The following is a 15,461-nucleotide window of genomic DNA, read 5'->3' on the forward strand; positions in this document are numbered from 1 at the left end:
TGTGGACTTCGGTGCACAACACATCAGCTGTCTGTGACCATGTGAAACCTTCATATCGTAACCGCTAACCGTTACACACAGCCTACATCGTTGTAGCCATATTAGCTAACGTTATAGTCAACATAGCTACTAGAACTAACGCTTTAGTAAACCCACTACAATCATGCAGTACAGTGTACAGTCAACATGTAGTTTAGCAGTTACACATGCGGACCCAGGTGGCAATAAATTAATAAAATCAAAAGCTTACCTTGACTTGGAAAAGTTCCAGTGTTGGATAGCCTTAGCCAGCTAGCTAACACAGAGTCCCTCTCTGAGTCAGGTGTTTGAATAGGCTAAACTAGCTAGTGAAAGTGATAGAAAAAAATACAAAATATAGCTAGCTCTCCCTCTCTCTCTCTCTCTCTCTCTCTCTCTCACTCTCTCTCTCTCTCTCTCTCTCTTGCTTCTCCTTCATTTTTAAAGAAATTAAATTGGTCAAAATTGTTCAACTATTGTCTTTCTCTCTCTTTGAGTCAACTCCTCACCACATTTTATGCACTGCAGTGTTGGCTAGCTGTAGCTTATGCTTTCAGTACTAGATTCATTCTCTGATCCATTAATTGGGTGGACAACATGTCAGTTCATCCTCTGAAAGTTCATCCTCTGAAAGTTGTCATAAATACTGTGTAATTCTATGGAAGGGGGTGAAAACCATGAGCCTCCTAGGTTTTGTATTGAAGTCAATGTACCCAGAGGAGGACGGAAACTAGCTGTCCCCCGGCTACACCATGGTGCTACCCTACAGAGTGCTGTTGAGGCTACTGTAGACCTTAATGGCAAAACTGTGTGTTTCAATCAATTATTTGTGACGGGAATATATTTACTATAGTATGTTTCACTGTTTTTATTTTTATGAAATTAACTGAGGTGTCTGGTCTTCCCTTTCCTCCTCTGAGGAGCCTCCAGTGGTGGGAAGGTGAGCGACGAGAACCCTTCTAGCGGAGCAGTAAAAAAAGTTGAGCTCTGCTCTACTTTATGCAAATGTTAAGTGAAGGAGAAGCCTTGGAGCGAACCATTGTCAAGAGGAGGCTCCGCCTCTGGTTAAAAGCCACTGTTAGTGTTCTTATAGATTCAATGGAAAGACAATGTATTCCATTGAGCCCATTTCAGCCATTACCAGGGTGTGTTTGACATTTCTGCGGTCATAACATTAATGGGAAAAAATGACAAGCAAAAGTTAGAGTTGCAGGGCTAAAATTAAAGCAATCAATCCAGTGAGATTTAAGTGGCGTGGATTTTGCACCCCTCAAACACAGGAAATAGATGGCTGAAGAAGACAGATCCTCAAGTGGGCGGGGTATGTGCTAGTGGAAATGGAAGTCCACTCTCAAGGAATGCATCGTTTTTTTGTCTCCTACTGAAGCTTTCTTATGGTGTGCTTGAGAACAGAGAGTGGATAGTGGAAGGGACAGCTCAACCAAGAAGTTTCAGTGATCCTAAGTGAAATTAGAGAAAATATATGTAATAAGTATAGTGGGGCAAAAAAGTATTTAGTCAACCACCAATTGTGCAAGTTCTCCCACTTAAAAAGATGAGAGTGGCCTGTAATTTTCATCATAGGTACACTTCAACTATGACAAAATGAGAAAAAAAAATCCAGAAAATCCCATTGTAGGATTTTTAATGAATTTATTTGCAAATTATGGTGGAAAATAAGTATTTGGTCAATAACAAAAGTTTATCTCAATACTTTGTCATTGCCAACAAAGGGTATATAACAGAGGTCAAACGTTTTCTGTAAGTCTTCACAAGGTTTTCACACACTGTCGCTGGTATTTTGGCCCATTCCTCCATGCAGATCTCCTCTAGAGCAGTGATGTTTTGGGGCTGTTGCTGGGCAACACGGACTTTCAACTCCCTCCCAAGATTTTCTATGGGGTTGAGATCTGGAGACTGGCTAGGCCACTCCAGGATCTTGAAATGCTTCTTACGAAGCCACTCCTTCGTTGCCCGGGCAGTGTGTTTGGGATCATTGTCATGCTGAAAGACCCAGCCACGTTTCATCTTCAATGCCCTTGCTGATGGAAGGAGGTTTTCACTCAAAATCTCACGATACATGGCCCCATTCATTCTTTCCTTTACACGGATCAGTCGTCCTGGTCCCTTTGCAGAAAAACAGCCCCAAAGCATGATGTTTCCACCCCCATGCTTCACAGTAGGTATGGTGTTCTTTGGATGCAACTCAGCATTCTTTGTCCTCCAAACATGACGAGTTGAGTTTTTACCAAAAAGTTATATTTTGGTTTCATCTGACCATATGACATTCTCCCAATCTTCTTCTGGATCATCCAAATGCTCTCTAGCAAACTTCAGACGGGCCTGGACATGTACTGGCTTAAGCAGGGGGACACGTCTGGCACTGCAGGATTTGAGTCATTGGCGGCGTAGTGTGTTACTGATGGTAGGCTTTGTTACTTTGGTCCCAGCTCTCTGCAGGTCATTCACTAGGTCCCCCCGTGTGGTTCTGGGATTTTTGCTCACTGTTCTTGTGATCACTTTGACCCCACGGGGTGAGATCTTGCGTGGAGCCCCAGATCGAGGGAGATTATCAGTGGTCTTGTATGTATTCCATTTCCTAATAATTGCTCCCACAGTTGATTTCTTCAAACCAAGCTGCTTACCTATTGCAGATTCAGTCTTCCCAGCCTCATTAAATATCGTACAATGTGATTTTCTGGATTTTCTTTCTCATTTTGTCTGACATAGTTGAAGTGTACCTATGATGAAAATTACAGGCCTTTCTCATCTTTTTAAGTGGGAGAACTTGCACAATTGGTGGCTGACTAAATACTTTTTTGCCTCACTGTATAAGTAAGACACTCAGATAAATATAGATATACAGTACATAGACGTGTATTTTGTATGTTACAATTATATGAAAGTTAACGCAAACATACCTGTTACTTTGTAAGCATATGCCATTTTTGCATTTGACAATACACCACAACATCATAGCATAAAGTTCACCCCTAAACTGAATCAAATGTTTGTGCGCAGTTGTACAGACAAAGTAATGTTGTGTGATGTCGAAACATCTGAGGATTTCAGATATTTATAATGTGTTGGGCCAAGATGTTGGATAGATATCTGAAGAGGTTACAGAAGATGGAGATGCTAAAAGTGTCCCACTTTTTCTGAATTAATTCAAATAACAGTACTAATATCAGTTCTACAAGAACAAATAAACAGGATATAGTGCTACAAGACCCAGAGCTCTGCCTAACCTAAGTACAGGGGGTCCCTAATGTAAACTGGATCTCTTTCCTCCATTGAAAAAGCCTATAAGACTGTCCTGCTTTAGTTGCTCCAAGTTGTCCTACTTTAGCTGCTCCATGTTGTCCCCACTTTAGCTACTCCATGTTGTCCTACTTTAGCTGATCCATGCTGTCACACTTTAGCTGCTCCATGCTGTCACACTTTATCTACTCCATGCGGTCCTAATTTAGCTACTCCATGCTGTCCTACTTTAGCTACTCCATGCTGTCCCACTTTAGCTGCTCCATGCTGCCCTACTTTAGATGCTCCATGCTGTCCTACTTTAGGTACTCCATGCTGTCCCACTTTAGCTGCTCCATGTTGTCCTACTTTAACTGCTCCATGCTGTCACACTTTAGCTGCTCCATGCTGCCCTACTTTAGCTGCTCCATGCCGTCCTACTTTAGCTGCTCCATGCTGTACCACTTTAGCTGCTCCATGCGGTCCCACTTTAGCTGCTCCATGCTGCCCTAATTTAGCTGCTCCATGACGTCCTACTTTAGCTATTCCATGCTGTCCCACTTTAGCTGCTCCATGCTGTCCTACTTTAGCTGCTCCATGCTGTCCCACTTTAGCTGCTCCATGCTGTCCTACTTTAGCTGCTCCATGCTGTCACACTTTAGCTGCTCCATGCTGTCCTACTTTAGCTGCTCCATGCTGTCACACTTTAGCTAGCAATGGTTGGTAAAGCAGGACAACAACAAAAAATAACTGAATAAAAACATTGAAACAAAATATTGGCAATTTTTTTAATGTATTTTAATGCACCAGGACATAGTATGCACATTAACATCACAGTTTGGCATAGTCAGTGCTTGACTTGGGCAGGAGCTCACTGTAGCTGAATACCGAGACGCCACATTTTCTACTGTTTGAGCTCCTGTTCATTTAATAGACTACTAGCTCTAAAGTATTGTAGAGCTCCTGCACCTACATATAAATGGTATTGGCAACCAAAATGTGTACCGGCATCTATTTCAGTCTAAGTCAAGCATTGGACACAGTGCATTATTTATGACAGTTTTATAGCCTTAACTTCAAAGCAGAAGAAAAATAACTATGTCACTGATCTTACCATGAGCTCCCTATCTAAAACTTGCTCTGCCCCCCTCTATGATGTCACAACAATGAAGTGATGTGATTTTGATCATGTGGTTTCTCTGCCAGGGCTTAGCAACAATAGTTTTAATTTTGTCTTTGTCAGACCAAGAAATAAACGCATCAGGATTAAGCTGTCCCAGTTTATATGATGTTCCACTCTTTCAGAATTCACCCTACATGTAGTTCAACTTGTAATTAAATTACATTTAGCAGTAGCTTGGTGGTAGTTAAAGTAAATTCAGATCTTGGTCGTGTTTTCAGTAGTTTTTTTGCCATGTAGTGGTGTAGCAAACTACTGGAACTACACTCTACTTTATTTGCTAATATAAAATAAATATGGGTGAAGTATGCAAGAATGTCCTTTCTTTTTCAGTATCAGACCATCTTAATTCTCACTTGAGAGATGTGTTTTGTGTTTAATAGGCTACATTACACATCTGACTCCAGAGGAATCTGCTCTTGAAATGTGTAGTCTAGATATCATTTAGATGTCGTCATATTTTTTTTTTTACAGTGACTTAGAAGTAGTGAATACGTTCATGTGGAATAGACAACCAGGTGAGGGGAGTTCCTTACTAATTACTCATTTGTGACCTTAAATCATCAATCAAGTACTCGGCCCTCCGTGGAATGAGTTTGACACGTGCTCTAAACCTTGGCTGACGCACCAGTGTCCGGTCTCTGTCTGTGGGTCACACTTCACTATGCTGGCCACCTTGTTCAGATAAATCATCCTCCTTTCACTCAGTTGTTGTTTTAATAAAGAGGGACTGTGCAATATGAATATTTAGAGTAAACGTGTGCACAAGAGGGAAAATCCCAATCCATTGTTTTCATAATGGGTATAAATAGCTAATACAACAGAGAGAATACAACAACCATCATATGAAGGTGGGGCCCCAACAAGTCTTATAAGCTGGAAGGAAGAGAGAGTTTAGACCCAAGAAGGAAGAGGAGATAGAGATTCAGAGCTAACAGGGTCTTCCTGTCTGGCACAGGATGTGGACCAGTGCTTCAGGCCATGACCTCGGTTTGGGTAAATAAGATGTTGTTGTTGTGAACTGGGGAGCACCCTACAGTATGTGATCATGTTTCCCAGAACAGTGTGATTGATACACTGTGATTGATCCAAGCATTGGCAGTGACGGTTGGCGGTAGGAGCACAGGAGGGGCAGGAAAGGGAGAAAGGATAAAAAGAAAGATAATTGCATTGAAATACTCAGGATGATGAGAACATGGTCTCTGTCTCAATCACTTTGGCCTCTTCCCCTGATTTGAGAATCCCGTCTGATTCATATAAACCTGTTCAGGAGGCGATGGAGATAAGGACCGGGACCTTGGCCCATGCTGTCTAAAACAACAACAACAGACCTACAATAAAGTGCCAGTGTTTTCCTCTTCCTATGGGTAATATCTGGCATTGTATTGGACCATGAGGCCCTTCCTCCCCCTGCTTTACTACTCTTCTCTCCGGGGTCTAATTAGGACCGGTATCGTTCCCACCATCTGAACTGGTGGGCAGGAGAAAGGGAGGAATTCCAACATTTTAACAAACTGTGAGGAGTATTCTAAATGTATGGTGAGATTAGTGGACCTCTGGTGTGTTATCCTCCCTATGTAACATGAGAATCGTCAAAGCCGTTTTATGATAGGTCTTGGTTTCGAGGCATTTTTGTAACCCAACCCTACATTTTATCTGAGGTGAAGTTCCAGGGAAGAACACGCGCGCGCGCACGCACGCACGCACGCACGCACGCACGCACGCACACACACACACACACACACGTGCTATGGAGTTTGTACGTAACACCCATGACCACACCGGTTGGAACACAATAAGCTATTGTACCATGAGACCAAAGGTCCTGCCGCCCATATGGTTTTGTCATCAGTCTCAATTATAATAGAGCTCTGAGGTCACTGCAGTTACCTCTCAGGTTCAGGTTCTGTATCTACCAATTCAACCCTTATATGCTCCCTGCTACACACATACACACACATGTATGACATCATGTACCATTTTGCATATTGTTTACTGTAAACAGAGTTAAACGCACTTCCTGTATGTGTATTCATTTCTCCCACAAACATTTGGTCTCTGTTCTACCATTGACCTACATATTCTCTGGTCAAGTAGTCTCATCCCTGGGAAGATAGTAATAGGAAACCCCTCTACTCTGTCTGTCCCTAACTCATTCTTATCACTGGCTCCTCTGCTGCTGTTGCTGCTGCTGCTCCCAATTCATATCGGCAAATGTCTGTCTGTGTGTGTCCCAGCAATTATACTGTATATCTATGGTCCCAGCTTTATCAGGGCAAGTGTTCCATGGTGCACACGACACACACACAGTCCCTATTCCCCTCTGTGCGTATGCTCTCTGAGCCCCTGGTTTCCTTGCTGGGGGAGAGAGGACTGGATGGACGGGAAAAGGGGAGACAGTGGGGATGTGACATAACAATGGCAGGAAGTGACTCCAGATCAAACACAGATTGGCGGCAAACACATAGACAGATAAACACAAAACAAACTTCCCCGAACGACAAATCAACAAAAAGCACACTCTCCTCTCACCAAATCACATCAAATCGTATTCATCACATGCAACTGGTATAGACTTTACAGTGAAATGCTTGTTTATAAACCCTGCTAACGATGCAGAGTTAAAAAGGAATACATAAAATTAAATAGTAACTAACACAAGCTAAATAAAATAAAATACATAAGAATGGAGCTATATACAGGGAGTACCAGTACCAGATCAATGTGGAACTGTATACAGGGAGTACCAGTACCAGATCAATGTGGAACTGTATACAGAGAGTACCAGTACCAGATCAATGTGGAGCTATATACAGGGAGTACCAGTACCAGATCAATGTGGAGCTATATACAGGGAGTACCAGTGCCAGATCAATGTGGAGCTATATACAGGGAGTACCAGATCAATGTGGAGCTATATACAGGGAGTACCAGTACCAGATCAATGTGGAACTGTATACAGAGAGTACCAGTACCAGATCAATGTGGAGCTATATACAGGGAGTACCAGATCAATGTGGAGCTATATACAGGGAGTACCAGTACCAGATCAATGTGGAGCTATATACAGGGAGTACCAGTACCAGATCAATGTGCAGAGGTACGGGTTACTTGATGCACATATGTAAAGGCAGGGTAAAGTGACTAGGAATCTGGATAAATAATAAAATAAAGAAAAGAGTAGCAACAGCAAATGAGTGTAAAAGTGTGTGAGTGTGTGTATGTACAGTTGAAGTCGGATGCTTACATACACCATAGCCAAATACACTTAAACTCAGTTTTTCACAATTCCTGACATTTAATCCAAGTAAAATTTCCCTGTTTTAGGTCAGTTAGGATCACCACTTTATTTTAATAATGTGAATTGTCAGAAAAATAGTAGAGAGAATTATTTATTTCATCTTTTATTTCTTTCATCACATTCCCAGTGGGTCAGAAGTTTACATACACTCAATTAGTATTTGGTAGCATTGCCTTTAAATAGTTTCATTTGGGTCAAACGTTTCGGGTAGCCTTCCACAAGCTTCCCACAATAAGTTGGGTGAATTTTGGCCCATTCCTCCTGACAGAGCTGGTGTAACTGAGTAGAGATAGAGGCCTCCATGCTCGCACATGCTTTTTCAGTTCTGTCCACAAATTCTCAATGGGATTGAGGTCAGGGCTTTGTGATGGCCACTCCAATACCTTGACTTTGTTGTCCTTAAGCCATTTTGCTGCAATTTTTGAAGTATGCTTGGGGTCATTGTCCATTTGGAGCACCCATTAGCGACCAACCTTAACTGATGTCTTGAGATGTTGCTTCAATATATCCACATAATTTTCCTGCCTCATGATGCCATCTATTTTGTTAAGTGTACCAGTCCCTCCTGCAGCAAAGCACCCCCACAACATGATGCTGCCACTCCTGTGCTTCACGGTTGAGATGGTGTTCTTCGGCTTGCAAGACTCCCCCTCTTTCCTCCAAACATAACAATGGTCATTATGGCCAAACAGTTCTATTTTTGTTTCATCAGACCAGAGGACATTTCTCCAAAAAGTATGATCTTTGTCCCTATGTGCAGTTGCAAACTTTAGTCTGGCTATTTTATGGCGGTTTTGGAGCAGTGGCTTCTTCCTTGCTGAGCGGCCTTTCAGGTTATGTCGATATAGGACTCATTTTACTGTGGATATAGATACCTTTGTACAGGTTTCCTCCAGCATCTTCACAAGGTCTTTTGCTGTTGTTCTGGGATTGATTTGCACATTTCGCACCAAAGTATGTTAATCTCTGGGAGACAGAACGCGTCTCCTTCCTGAGCGGTATGACGGCTGCGTGGTCCCATGGTGTTTATACTTGCGTACTATTGTTTGTACAGATAAACGTGGTACCTTCAGGTGTTTGGAAATTGCTTCTAAGGATGAACCAGACTTGTGGAGTTCAAAAAAAAAAAAATTCTGAGGTCTTGGCTGATCTCTTTGGATTTTCCCATGATGTCAAGCAAAGAGGCAGTGAGTTTGAAGGTAGGCCTTGAAATACATCCACAGGTACACCTCCATTTGACTCAAATTATGTCAATTAGCCTATCAGAAAGCCATGACATAATTTTCTGGAATTTTCCAAGCTGTTTAAAGGCACAGTCAACTTAGTGTATGTACACTTCTGACCCACTGGAATTGTGATAAAGTGAATTATAAGTGAAATAATCTGTCTGTAAACAATTGTTGGAAAAACTAGTTGTGTCATCCACAAAGTAGATGTCCTAACCGACTTGCCAAAACTATAGTTTGTTAACAAGAAATTTGTGGAGTGGTTGAAAAATGAGTTTTAATGACTGCAACCTAAGTGTATGTAAACTTCCGACTTCAACTGTATGTGTGTTTGTGTTGTGTCGGTATGTGTGTGTGTGTGTATGTTTGTGTGTGTGTGTATGTATGTAGTGCTTGTGAATGTGTGAGGGTTTTGTGTCAGAGTAACTGCATAGTGTGTGTGAGTGAGTGTGTATATGATGTGTATGTATAGTTTAGTGAGTGTGTGTGTATAGGGTCAGTGCAAGATAGAGTCAGTGCATATAGTCCTGGTACCATTAATTGACGATTTAGCTCTCTGGCTATTTGGCAGTCTTATGGCTTGGGGGTAGAAGCTGTCTCGAGAGTTGATATTCCAGTACGGTTTGCTCGATTGTAGCAGAGTGAGCAGTCTATGGCTGGAGTCTTTTGGGCCTTCCTTTGACACCGCCTGATATAGAGGTCCTGGATGGTAGGGAGCTCGGCCCCAGTGATGTACTGGGCTGTCTGCACCACCCTTTGTAGCACTTTGCAGTCAAGGGCGGTGCAATTGCCATACCAAGCGGTGATGCAGCCAGTCAAGATGCTCTCGATGGTGCAGCTGCATAACTTTTTGAGGGCCCATGACAAATCTTTTCAGCCTCCTGAGGGGGAAGAGGCACTGCAGTGCCCTCTTCACGACTGTGCAGGTGTGTGTGGACCATGTGAAATCCTTAGTGATGTGGACGCTCAACCCGCTCCACAACAGCCCCGTTGATGTTATTCGGGGCTTGCTCTCCCCACTTTTGTCCTATTAACCAAAGATAATAAGAGGAGACAAGAAGAGTTTGGTCTGTTTGCAGTATGCATGTTTATGGGAGTGTGTTGTCTACGATCATTCTCTTCCCTTCATTCACTTCCGGAAGTTTACTCGAAAGATGAGTGAACTATTCCTTCATCTCGTTATAGCATCTTTGGTCTGACAGACTTTTATGTGACACCCAGAATGTATTGTATAATGTCAACAAACATGGCACCACACATAGCTGGCAAATAGCTTAGCATTAGCTCATTTTGATCAGTACAACCTTCAAAAAAGTATTTTACACACATCATAGGTGTCCATTACAATCTATGCAATAATACATGATTTGTTACAAGTACTTGAAAATGTGAATAAAACTGTAAATAGGGTATGCTCCATACATACACTACCGTTCAAAAGTTTGGGGTCACTTACCCTGCAAAACACCAGTCTCAACGTCAACAGTGAAGAGGCGACTCCGGGATGCTGGACTTCTAGGCAGAGTTCCTCTGTTCTTTTGACCATCTTAATATTTTATTTTTATTGACCAGTCTGAGATATGGCTTTTTCTTTGCAACTCTGCCTAGAAGGCCAGCATTCCGGAGTCGCCTCTTCACTGTTGATGTTGGGACTGGTGTTTTGCGGGAACTATTTAAGAAGCTGCCGGTTGAGGACTAGACACTCTAATGTACTTGTCCTCTTGCTCATTTGTGCACCGGGGCCTCCCACTCCTCTTCTATTCTGGTTAGAGACAGTTTGCGCTGTTCTGTGAAGGGAGTAGCACACAGTGTTGTACCAGATCTTCAGTTTCTTGGCAATTTCTCGCATGGAATAGCCTTAATTTCTCAGAACAAGAATAGACTGATGAGTTTCAGGAGAAAGTGCTTTGTTACTGGCCATTTTGAGCCTTTAATCAAACCCACAAATGCTGATGCTCCAGATACTCAACTAGTCTAAAGAAGGCCAGTTGTATTGCTTTAATCAGAACAACAGTTTTCAGCTGTGCTAACATAATTGCAAAAGTGTTTTCTAAAGATCAATTAGCCTTTTAAAATGATAAACTTGGATTAGCTAACACAACGTGCCATTGGAACACAGGAGTGATGGTTGCTGATAATGGGCCTCTGTACGCCTATGTAGACCAGCCATTTCCAGTTACAATAGTCATTTACAACATTAACAATGTCTACACTGTATTTCTGATCAATTTGATGTTATTTTAATGGACAACATATTTTGCTTTTCTTTCAAAAACAAGGACATTTCTAAGAGACCTAAACTTTTGAATGGTAGTGTACATACATACATACTGAATGCTACAGTAGAAACGACAACACGATATACAGAAAATAAGGCACTTACCTTGGTAGGAACGCACACATGTCCAAAGTTATTATTTGTAAGGAAAACAACAATGAAGGCAATGCGACCACCAGCCAGAAAATGTACCAGTTCATGCAAGACTGCGCAAATGTCTGCATACTTGATCTGCGGAAACACTGGGTAAGTGCTTGGGCTCTCCTCTAAGAGGCTGAGAAGTTTGTCTGGCTCAGTAAAGCCTCAAACATAAATTGTCCGCAACACTGAAATGGATACTTCTATGTGAATTAATGAGGAGGCGGAAGACACATCAATTCAAACTGTTGCTAGAAAATAAAACTTATTAGAAAATAAATTGAAATGGACAAGCTGAAACATATCCTATAGATAATTAGCATGCAGCGCGTGTTAACTGTTCTGTTGCGTAACAATCACATTTTGGAACAAGTGAGTACATTCTAACATCACTTGCATAGAACAACTCACGCTGGGGCGACCATTAGAGATATTTGGAACTCACATGTGAAAAGGTTAGCAAGATATAGATATGGATGTCATAAGGTGAACGCACCAATTTGTAAGTCGCTCTGGATAAGAGCGTCTGCTAAATGACTTAAATGTAAATGTAAATATAGGCTAGAAAGAGTTTTGTTGATGCTGAGAACGGAATGTATATGTTTTTTAATAACATTCTTAGAACGCTCTCTGAACGTTACAAACGTTTTCTTGTGGTTTTGTATTGAAAGTTTTAACATTCTCGGAACAATTTGAGAACCTTACTTTAAATAGAACCATAAGGAAACCTATATGAAACATTTTATGCTGAAGTACTTGTTGGGGGTTACCCTGGGGGTCAGGTGTGGGGCTACACCAATGCCATGATTACTGTATATATGTTATAACCTTTGTATGCTTGCAATGCGCAATGATGGAAAAGTACTGGGTAAATGGAGATGTACTGCTTTAGTTCTCAGGCTGAGATTTGTCTGCACCTGCTGATAGTCACACGGGCTCAAGGCCGAAATAGTAGAGTGAGAAACCACAGTCTAGACATGTTTTCTCATTTTACATACTTTGTATCTAATCCAATGCAACAATGTTAAGATATGATTGACGGTAGGTTGTATAAAGAGTGTGGTCTCCTGTTTCGCCACACAGATCTTTACTATAGACTACTGAGGTATTCTGTATATGAATCTCTATCTGCAATTGCATTTTATTACTAAAGAGTTTTATACCACGGTTCCTGTGTCTGTGCCATCTATCTGGAAGACTGATTGTTAAAGGAAACTTACATGCACAAAGGACCAACCAACATACTTAAATTCCCACCAAAGAAAGTTGTTTCTTAAGGTTCTTGGAACAATTTAAGAACATGACTTTAAATAGAACCATGAGGAAACCTGTAGGAAATGTTATGCTGAAGTACTGGAATTCCCACTTAATGTTCAAGCAACTATCCTGCACCATTCCAAGAAAGTTGTGGGAAGGCTGTATGGAAAATAACAACTACGCTCTTACCAAGCTTTAATAAACATATGGTTCTCAGAACATGATATGCTAGCTGGGTAGTGTTATCTAGTGTGCACAATAAAAATGCACATACACTTCCTGTCCTTGGTCTACTGTAAAAGCATCTGTTTGACCCCTGACCCCTGCTACTCTGAACCAACTTCCTGTCCCACACGCGCAGGAGGAGACTACTGAAATCTGGGTTCATCAAAGCTGTTTCCCAAAGACATGAAGGACATGGAAACATCATATGAATGGATTGGGGAAATCCATTTCATTCAGTGGTGACATTGAATCTCATGGTTTAGGACAATCAGATGATGAATAACAAAGTGACAGTTACAGTTAACTTGCCCCTCCTCAATGGGAGTGTTCCATTTTACATTTGTAAACATAAAAAGAGATAACCTTGCACTCTTTTGCATGTGACAACTAGAGTAATATGCTGCAGTGTTTTATGGCTGGTATATATAATTGTACTTTTGTACATTTCAGACAGCATCACAATAGTAGTGATTCTCACTATAAAGGCACGATTATAATTTTTTCTTCAGATGTTGCATGTCAGATGAACCAATCAAGACAAAAAGAGTGTCATAATAACATTGACCTGTGCCCTTGAACTTTAGATTCTCTCTGCACCCCTTCATGAACAGCGAGACAGTGGGCCGAATGACTGGGATAACTGGAGAGGGAGACCCTCAGTCACCAAAAAGCTTTTGAGGAGCTTTAGGGCTCATTAAGCCAGACTGTAATCCCCCAGACGGACACTGTCCACATATGGCCCTGTGAGATCCTCCACACCACCATACATCTCCCTATAAAACATTTATCACATCATGGAAATATGATGAGCAAGGGATTCATAACACAGGATCCTAATCTTTTAAAACATGACTGTACCGGGAACAATTTCTTGATTTTTTGCGACCTACTTTGAGAAGGAAATGTTGAGTGTCTGTACGGGTGGCTAGTTATAGTCATACCTCAGTGGTTATAGTGGGCTACACTGCTACAGTATGTCTGGGTCCCATAGGTTGGGTTGGTTCTAGGGGCATGTCTGGGTCAAGTCTTGTTCTGCACAGATTAGCTAAGAGGCTATTCACTGGTCTCCTATTACGCCCCCTGTAGTCTGGGCCTCTGTCTGAATGTCTCTGTGGAACAGGGGGGGGACAGGCAGAGAGCAGAAAGAGATACATTGTTTATCCCAGTAAACAGGAGAAAGGCCAAAAGGAGACAAGAGAGAAGCCATGGAAAAGTTTCCAAAGACAGGCATCATCTGATAGTTGGACACAATGATGGTGGCTCGGAGGAAAGAGAAAGAAATACTCCATCGTCTGATCTCCAATTCATATCTTATCTTTTGGCCATCTGTGAAAGAGAGGATTCCCTCTCTCCTTTTCCTTGGGGTGTAGTAAATAAATCTTCATCTCCACAGAAGAGGCTATCCACAGAGGCCCTGAAATGTATTCCGTTACAAAGGATCGGAAGTGTATGGAGAGGACACACCACAAAATGAAGAGCAGACATCTCAGGTCTGTTACCTTAAGTTACAGTGTATCTATGGCAGTGAGACAGCCGCATCAAACAGTCAAAGAATATTTCAGGATGTTTTGATGTAAATTATGTTGAAGGGAAAGAGCGAGAAAATGGCTTTTCTGATCATAAGGACTGTCTAGATCAGGGTTTCCCAAACTTGGTCCTGGGGCACCCCTGGGTGATTCAAATAATCAATGTTTGAGGAGTTATTTGAATCATATGTGTAGAGCTAAGGCAAAACAACTAAACGTTCACCCAGGGGTGGCCTCAGGAACGAGCTTGGGAAACCCTGGTCTAGATAAATGCATCAGAGCGAGGGAGAAGGCTGTCCTTATTGTGCTGCTGCACATTTTACAGGCTCTGCACATCCATTAACGCGAGACGTGTTGTGGGATTCCGCCGTCTTTGAGATGCAAATACCGCACAGAGCTGAAAGACCTAGAGAAACAGGTGTCCAAGGAAGTGGCTAATGTGTGTGTGGGAGGGTGGCGGACTGGGGGAGTATATGGAGATCACATAACCCTCTGTCCAGTCCTATCTGGCCTTTCTGTTTTTGCCATCACTCTCGTTTGCACCAAATATCCAATTATATCAAACGAGACAGACAAAACAGATTAGTCCAAGAGTATTGAATTGTATTCATGTAAACGTGATTGGTTTGGTACAGATACAGAAAGTAGATACAGGGAGAAGTAGTCTCATAAGCAAACAAAAAGGGGGAAAGGAGTGCTTTTACTATGTAATCATCACCCATGGCCATGTGGAAAGTTGATAGCTAGACTATTCTGATTCTGATCTGAGTATTACTTACAATGAGACCAACACAAGGCCTAACACTTAGGTGGCCACAATTTGAAATGTTTACAGATTAAGTTCCAGCAACAGAGAATCTCCCAAATGGCCCCCAGGGTGCTTCATTTTCTAACTGCTTCACCATTAGTAGCCTATCCACTATTCCCAAATGTGGTCCAAGCTGGAAGAGATCCATCCACACTTAACGTGGGTGTAAAAAAAACATGTCCCAGGATCAACGATTAGCACATTTCAATAGGATTGGATGCATGCTAGTTTCCTGTTCAAAGCGCAATGGCACCCCCTATTGTA

This window comes from Oncorhynchus nerka, linkage group LG4 (genome assembly GCF_034236695.1).
Source record: "Oncorhynchus nerka isolate Pitt River linkage group LG4, Oner_Uvic_2.0, whole genome shotgun sequence".
Lineage (NCBI taxonomy): Eukaryota > Metazoa > Chordata > Actinopteri > Salmoniformes > Salmonidae > Oncorhynchus > Oncorhynchus nerka.